The 7,614-nt window shown below is 47.2% G+C and overlaps 1 long non-coding RNA gene across 1 annotated transcript; it reads left to right on the top strand.

Moving 5' to 3' along the window:
• Window positions 1-1,984: 1,984 nt before the first annotated feature.
• On the top strand, window positions 1,985-3,095 carry LOC310827594. The gene is made up of 3 exons (XR_014556452.1): window positions 1,985-2,090; window positions 2,802-2,982; window positions 3,023-3,095. It is a non-coding gene; the product is annotated as an uncharacterized lncRNA (long non-coding RNA).
• The last annotated feature ends 4,519 nt before the right edge of the window (window positions 3,096-7,614 follow it).

Consider the following 7,614-nt stretch of genomic DNA (forward strand, 5'->3'; position numbering starts at 1 on the left):
CATTAGTCAATACACAGTTAAAACATCCAAGAACATTTTAGGACTTAGCCAACACTAAAATGGGCTAAACAGATAGCCCCATATCAGTACAGTCAATTATAGTCTTGCGACGCTTAAAAGCTAAAAAAAGAAATTTGGCCACCAAGGAAGGTATAGCTCTAGTGACATTATTCAGCAAGTGTAAAACCTGATTTTCTTCGGGTAGGAAGCTAAATTGACATAGGAGTGGATTTATAAAATTTTGTCTAAGCTCTGCATAAGAAGGGCAAGTCAGCAACACCCATGGCACAATGACAGGTTCTCTGGGCATATGGTACTCCCCTGTACCTTCCCCACAATATCGCAGAGTCAAGGACATTTAATCTAGCCGCTGTAAGAAGTCTGCGGTATTCCACATAGTGGATTTCTGCAAGGTAGGGGGCTGGTATGGTCCGGTAAATCTGGTCCCCTAGGAACATCCCTGGTTTTACCTGGGCTATGTCCTCTTGTCTGGCAATGTCACTCAGTCTCCGGGAGATCACAGCTCTAGCTTGATTGTACGTCATAGACTCAAAGTAAAGGTGAGACAATCCGCAGGATTGAACCTCGTTGATGACCTCCCTTTCCCACGATGATTGGAAATCGTCCCTCAATATCAAGGGGGCAATACCCACTGGTTTAAAACAAAGCTTGAGCCATAGCCAGAGCTTCGTCTTCAAGGCTACATACTGTAGAGCTTGCCAGCCAACCTCTAATCTCATAACCGCACCCGCTACCGAGGGGGGAATCCTAAGGATGGCTCTAAGGAATCGCGTTTGAATAGAATCCAGTTTCAAAAAATCCCTACGGGAGCCTAAAGAGATGCCCACCAAAAGAAGGGAGAGGACTTTCATTTGAAAGAGTCTCAAAGCTATCTTCACTGATTGAGCCTGATTCTTAGCATATAGAGATCTAATCTGGATGGCTGCTTTAGATGCATTAGTTGTTATATAGTCTCTATGGGCCAGAAAAGACCTATTTGACCGTATTACTTGTCCCAGATATTTAAAGCAGTTAACCTGCTCTAGGGGGATCCCGTTCATCGACCATCGATGGAGTCTCGGTCGGGCAAAGAAGACCATGATCTTGGTCTTAGCATAGTTGGGTTGGAGCTCATGCTGATCACAGTATTCCTGTAGAGCTTGCAACATTCTTCTCAGTCCAATAGGGGATCTGGCAAGAAGTGCGGCATCAGACTCTTGGCATTTTAAGGGCATAGCTGACGAGATGCCAAGGTTGCAAATAGCTCTACTTGCTTGTGGAAGGTTAGCAGCTAAACCTAACAAATGCATACTGTGCCACTAATACCACAGAGCTGCATTGCTGGCAGGCAGATACACAAACCAGAGAAAATGTAGTGGGTAGAGAGGGCTCTGTGTGATGTCATTTCCCCAATTCTCCTGGGAGGGAAGGAACATATCTAACATTCTGTTTCCTCCCCCTTTCCCTTGACCAGCTGTGAGGCTCATGCTTGCTCCAGTTCCAGGCCAGGCTTGAGCCTGTTTTTACTGTAAATATAAGTATTCTACCTGCAGAGTTTTTAATGCTGCTGTAGCTGAAAACTAATGCAAGACTGTTGAGTAAGTAAATTATATTTTATGCTTACTTTCCAGTCTGTGGTCTGATTTCTTGGTTAAGAGAGGTAAGAAAAAGGGAAGCATTACTGTGTTGGATTGCACATACTGGGCCAGTGAGAAGTGGTCATAGTGCCAACTCTCTCTAGCCTGCTGCCCATGCTAAGCCTCCAAGAAAGAGGATACCCTATAAGAGCATCTACTGGATCAGGCCAAAGACCTATCTAGTCCAGCATCTTGTTTCCCATTGTGGCCAACCAGATGCCTCTGAGAAGCCCACAAGGAACACAATAGCCCTCTCTTGCACCTGTTCCCCAGTGGCTGGTATTCCAAGGTATGCTGACTCTGAGACTGGATATAGAATGTATATTGTATAGCCATTAAGGCTAGTCACCATTAACTTCCATGAATTTATTGGCTCCCTTTTTAAAGCCGTCTGATGCAACACGTCAACAACAATATTACATGATTGCCATTTTGTATCCCTGCTGAAATATGGTTTGAAGCTCAACATCAAAAAAACGAAGATCATGGCCACTGGTCCCATCACCTCCTGGTAAATAGAAGGGGAAGAAATGGAGGCAGTGAGAGATTTTACTTTCTTGGGCTCCGTGATCACTGCAGATGGTGACAGCAGCCACAAAATTAAAAGACGCCTGCTTCTTGGGAGAAAAACAATGACAAACCTAGACAGCATCTTAAAAAGCAGAGACATCACCTTGCCAAAAAAGGTCCGTATAGTTAAAGCTATGGTTTTCCCAGTAGTGATGTATGGAAGTGAGAGCTAGACCATAAAGAAGGCTGATCGCCAAAGAATTGATGCTTTTGAATTCTGGTGCTGGAGGAGACTCTTGAGAGTCCCATGGACTGCAAGAAGATCAAACCGATCCATTCTGAAGGAAATCAGCCCTGAGTGCTCACTGGAAGGGCAGATCGTGAAGCTGAGGCTCCAATACCTTGGCCACCTCACGAGAAGAGAAGACTCCCTGGAAAAGACCCTGATGTTGGGAAAGATGAAGGGCACAAGGAGAAGGGGACGACAGAGGACGAGATGGTTGGACCGTGTTCTCGAAGCTACCAGCATGAGTTTGACCAAACTGTGGGAGGCAGTGGAAGACAGGAGTGCCTGGTGTGCTCTGGTCCATGGGGTCACAAAGAGTCGGACACGACTAAACTAAACAACAACAACTACATCCCTGCTTAAAGAAGGTCCCATCTCGGGCTTCCTTTTTACACCACCACCTGAGCGGAGTTTGCAGTCAAAAGTAGCCAGCGTAGGCACAGCAGAGTTGATTGACATACAAAGGGTGACAAAGTGTTCTGCCACGGATATGCCGGATATGCCGCAGCTAGAGGTGCTTTTTCCTCTCCAAACTGTTGCTTAAAACGTGTCCATCATCAGCCTGGCAGAGCACATAGTCTGGAGCCAGAGCATCATTGAAATGACAATGGAAATCTAAATCCTCTCAGCAGGAACCATGGCCCTTCCAGCAGTTGGCCCTATCGTTTGTAGTTCATGAGAAAGGTCATTCTCCGAGCAGGACACATTATTAATATTAAAGGGGTAAAGAGGGCCCCTGACCATTAGGTCCAGTCGCAGACAACTCTGGGGTTGCAGCGCTCATCTCGCTTTATTGGCCGAGGAAGCCAGCGTACAGCTTCCAGGTCATGTGGCCAGCATGACTAAGCTGCTTCTGGCGAACCAGAGCAGTGCACGGAAATGCCGTTTACCTTCCCGCCGGAGCGGTACCTATTTATCTACTTGCACTTTGACGTGCTTTTGAACTGCTAGGTTGGCCGGAGCAGGGACCGAGCAACGGGAGCTCACCCCCCTGCAGGGATTCGAACCATTGACCTTCTGATCGGCTAGTCCTAGGCTCTGTGGTTTAACCCACAGCACCACCCACGTCCCTTTATTATTGTTATTATTATTAGTAATATTATTTAATTATAATTAATAGTATTAATATTATTATTTATTAAATTTATACGCTGTCCTTCACAAGGCAGTTTACAGTACATTTATATTTTTGTGGGGGGTTTTATTACTGCATTTATATCCCACTATTCCTCCAAGAAACCCAAGGGGGTGTGCAAGCCCCCCACCCCAATATTCCCCTCACAACAACCCTATGAAGTAGGTTAGGCTGCCAGTTGGTGACTAGACCAAGGTGACCCAGTGAACTTCAAGGCTAAGTGGGGATTTGAATCATGGTCCCTCAGAACCTAATCCGACACCCTAACCACACTAATCTGCATAGAGAAAACTTCAGACTCAGTTCTGCACCATGCTCAGTTAAAAGGATAATGTGGGGGGGGGGGAGAGAGATTGGGGGGGGGAATGTTCTGGGGCTGGGTTTCGGAGACCTACTTCCAAACTAGGTCAGTACACCACCAGCCAGGCTGAAAGCTCTACTGGCCACTGGCCAAGGAAACTTGGCCAGAACCTCCATGTATAGGAGCAAAATATCAGTGCAGGGGTGGTTCACTCGCGGTCCTCCAGATATTGCCACCATCCCTGACCAAAGTTGGCTGTGACAGCCAAGGCTAATGGAAGTCAGAGTCCACCAAAATCTGGGTGGCGCCAGGTAGCCCACACATATTGAAAGGTTGCCTTAGAAAGAATAGTCAGCAGGGCAAAGCTACAACATCCCTGCCTGGAATATAACGCTGGAGCCCTCTACTCTAGCGGGAAGAATTTTCTTCTTAATATTCTTTAGCTCGGGGCGACTTGTAGCCTGACCCTCCGAGCTCCGCTGCAGGCAAGAGGGTACCTGGGCAGGATGAGACCGTGCTCCTCTGTCTCTCCCGCTGCAGCAGCATTTGTGAGTTATTCTTTTTCTCCTCCAGCCTCTGGGCTTGCAGAGCCTCAACCCAACCGCAGGGTGCTAACAGCACGTTATTATCCAATCTAGTCTTCCCTGGGCTCAGGATCCGGCTGGCAGAAAGAGAGGGAGGGAGGGAGAGAGAGAGAGAGAGAGAGAGAGAGAGAGAGAGAGAGAGAGAGAGAGAGAGAAAGAAGAGGGGCAGGGACTAATCGGATTGGGAGGGTTTCTCATAATCCCGGCTCGATCTGTTTGTTGCTCCCTCTCCCTCTCCCTCTCTCCCTCCAATATCACTAATGTCATCTCTATTGGCTGCATTAGACAGATGTTCAAAAGCCCCCTCTCTCGCTTAATCTGATCCCTCTGTAATACTTTCACTGCTATTAAAGCCACATGCATCTCTCCCCTCCTCCTCCTCCCCCCACCCCGCCCTATAAGCTTTTACTTTCCCAAGCGGACTTGAGTGGAGTTAGACCGCCTTTTCCAGGCCAAAACGAGATCTGCTGCGCTGGGGAGGGGCGTGTTTGTGTGTGTGGAAACAGACAATCGGATTCCCTCTTCCCTCACATCACACACACACACACACACACACACACTCCACCCCTCCATCTGTCTATGTTTCAAGGAACGCCCGCAAACAGGGAATGCCGTGGTCCTCTGCCTTTTCTAGGGTACCGCGCAATTGGCACCTTCCGAAGCGAACGGGAGGGGGGGGAGAAAGAGGAGGACAGCCACGTTCGATGGGTTTCCAATGCCTCCCTCTCGTCCAATGGGAATTCCCTCCGGAGAAACCTATGGGAGAGCAGGCATAGTTGGGGGGGGGGGGGGACCAACCAAAAGCTGGTGGGCTGTTTGTTTTCGAGTATTTATTTAGAGAAAGTAGTCAAAACAGTTCTTCTGGCCGGAGGCTGTGGAAAGAAAGAAAGAAAGAAAGAAAGAAAGAAAGAAAGAAAGAAAGAAAGAAAGAAAGAAAGAAAGAAAGAAAGAAAGAAAGAATACACACACTGAAATTAATGGACATGGTGAAACGGAGTCCATTAAATCCAGTGCGTTCTACTCTGAGTAGAAGCTAGTTGGCTAAAGCCCGCAGGATATGGCAGACTTAAGGGGAATAAATGTGCAAGAATTGGATAGTGCAGAGTCACAACGTCGGATCTGTAGGGGGGCCCAAATATACTCACCCCCTAATTGCTCGATTACTTTTCTCCCCTCCCTCCCCCTCCCTCCCTCTCCTTGCCCACTTAACCTCTTCGCTCCCCACCAGCTTCGCGCGCTCTCTTCACTTTTGGGTACCATTCGCATCCTTTCCTGGGTCTGAAGCCCACATTAAGGCAGACTTCCACTGGCCTGAGCTGCTCTTCCTGCGGACGCACCGCCTCCACCGATTCCGCCCCATTAGAGAGGTCCCTCCGCAGCCTGGGGGTGGCTTCCCGGCGCAGGCCAGGAGCAGGAGGGGATCTTTGGGCGGAGGGGGCGTCTTCCTTTTCCTTCGCGGCCCGGAGCGGCCGAAATGGAACACAGCTGGGGAGTTGCCATCTTTCTTCCCTCTATGTTGAGGGATTTTTTTCCCCTTCCTCCCCCGCCCTCCCTGCAACTATTGTCAGCCGCAGTTCACTGAACGTGCAAACTGAAAGCAGATGCACCGAAGATAAGAGGCTCTATGGCTAGGGGAGCGGCGAAGGGATTAATTGGGATGATTTACCACTGAAAGAGTAGAAAGAGGGGGTGGGACTACGCGACATAAAAACAAATAAATAAGCGCATTATTATTATTTTTATTCTGCATATGAGCAGAGAGGAGAGAGGGAATAGATAGATGGATTCCTGCTCAGATCGGACAGCGTTTTCTTTGCGCCGGGACAACGATCGATAAGAGGAGAAATCTTTAAATCAGCGTCGGTGTCAGAACAAATCCAAATAATGCTTCAATTATTTCAATCAATAAAGCATTTTAAGCCCGAAAGATCACATCCCTTTAGTGCATTTTTGTTACGAGCGCCGGAGAGAGTTTTGTTTTGTGGGGTGGTGCGGCTTATTTCAATTGGGTGGTTTTGGAGTGAATTAGCAGGAGGAGGTTGGGGGGGGGGGGACAAAAACAAAAAACCCTACCCGTGACCCTCAAGAACAACGACAACAATTTATTCTGATTTAGAAGATTTGTTATTTATCGAAGGCTTCTCTCTCCCTCTCTCTCTTTAAAAAAAATATTCCTCAGTTTATATTATCTCAGTTTTAGATAGAGATAGATAGATAGATGATGATATATATAGATAGATAGATAGATAGATAGATAGATAGATATAGATAGATAGATAGATAGATAGATATAGATAGATGATAGATAGGTGATATGAATATAGACTGATAGATAGATAGATATCAGCTTTGAAGGACGTTTTGGGTTGGCTTTGGTTAACTATCATCCCCCACCCCTTGTAAACGTATAAGCCCGCATGGTGGAGGGGAGGGCTGGAGATGGGGGGTCTCCCTCTTAATTCCTCACCCCCCAGTTCTTTGTATCCAATCAGCAGGTGCATTCTGAGGTCACTGGTGGTTGAATGGATTTCCCCTCTTCCTCATCCCTTCTCCGCTCCCCCCCCCCCAACTTGTATTCGTCCTAAGTAGATGATACTCGAAACATTTTCCAGGGGTTGTATTTAATTTAAAATAAGGATGGGAAGGGGGTGATGGGGAGATAAAATAGAAGTAGCCTGTGCTAACCCAAGCAAAGAGAGATGCGTGCTTAGGAGGAGAGATCCTCTGTCGCTTACCCTGCTTTAAATCCAAAATTGCGCCATCTCTCTCTCTTTCTCTCTCTCTGTAAACAGTTATATCCAGTTAAAGGGAAGCGACAGAGTTAAAGGAACCAGAGGCATTTCACTCCCCTTTCGCCATCTCTGCAACAACTCAGTGGCTTGCTTGTTTGTAAATCTCTCCCCCCCCCCGTAAATAATTCCTCCTAACCATTACAAAAAAGAATAATAAAAATCCTCTCCCCTTTGTTGCTTTCCAATCGCCCCGTATGGCTCCATCTGGCTGATATAAACGAATAATCCCTCTTGATACCATTTCTAATCCATTTCTTCTTCTTTTTCTCCTGCCCCCCCCCATCAGAATTGAAAGTGGAGGGAGGGATTAATAATCGTCAAACATGGAAACGACTCCCCCACCCCATTCATCTCTCAAAACAATCGGAT

Source organism: Podarcis gaigeae, assembly GCF_964106915.1.
Source record: "Podarcis gaigeae genome assembly, chromosome: 11".
Classification (NCBI taxonomy): domain Eukaryota; kingdom Metazoa; phylum Chordata; class Lepidosauria; order Squamata; family Lacertidae; genus Podarcis; species Podarcis gaigeae.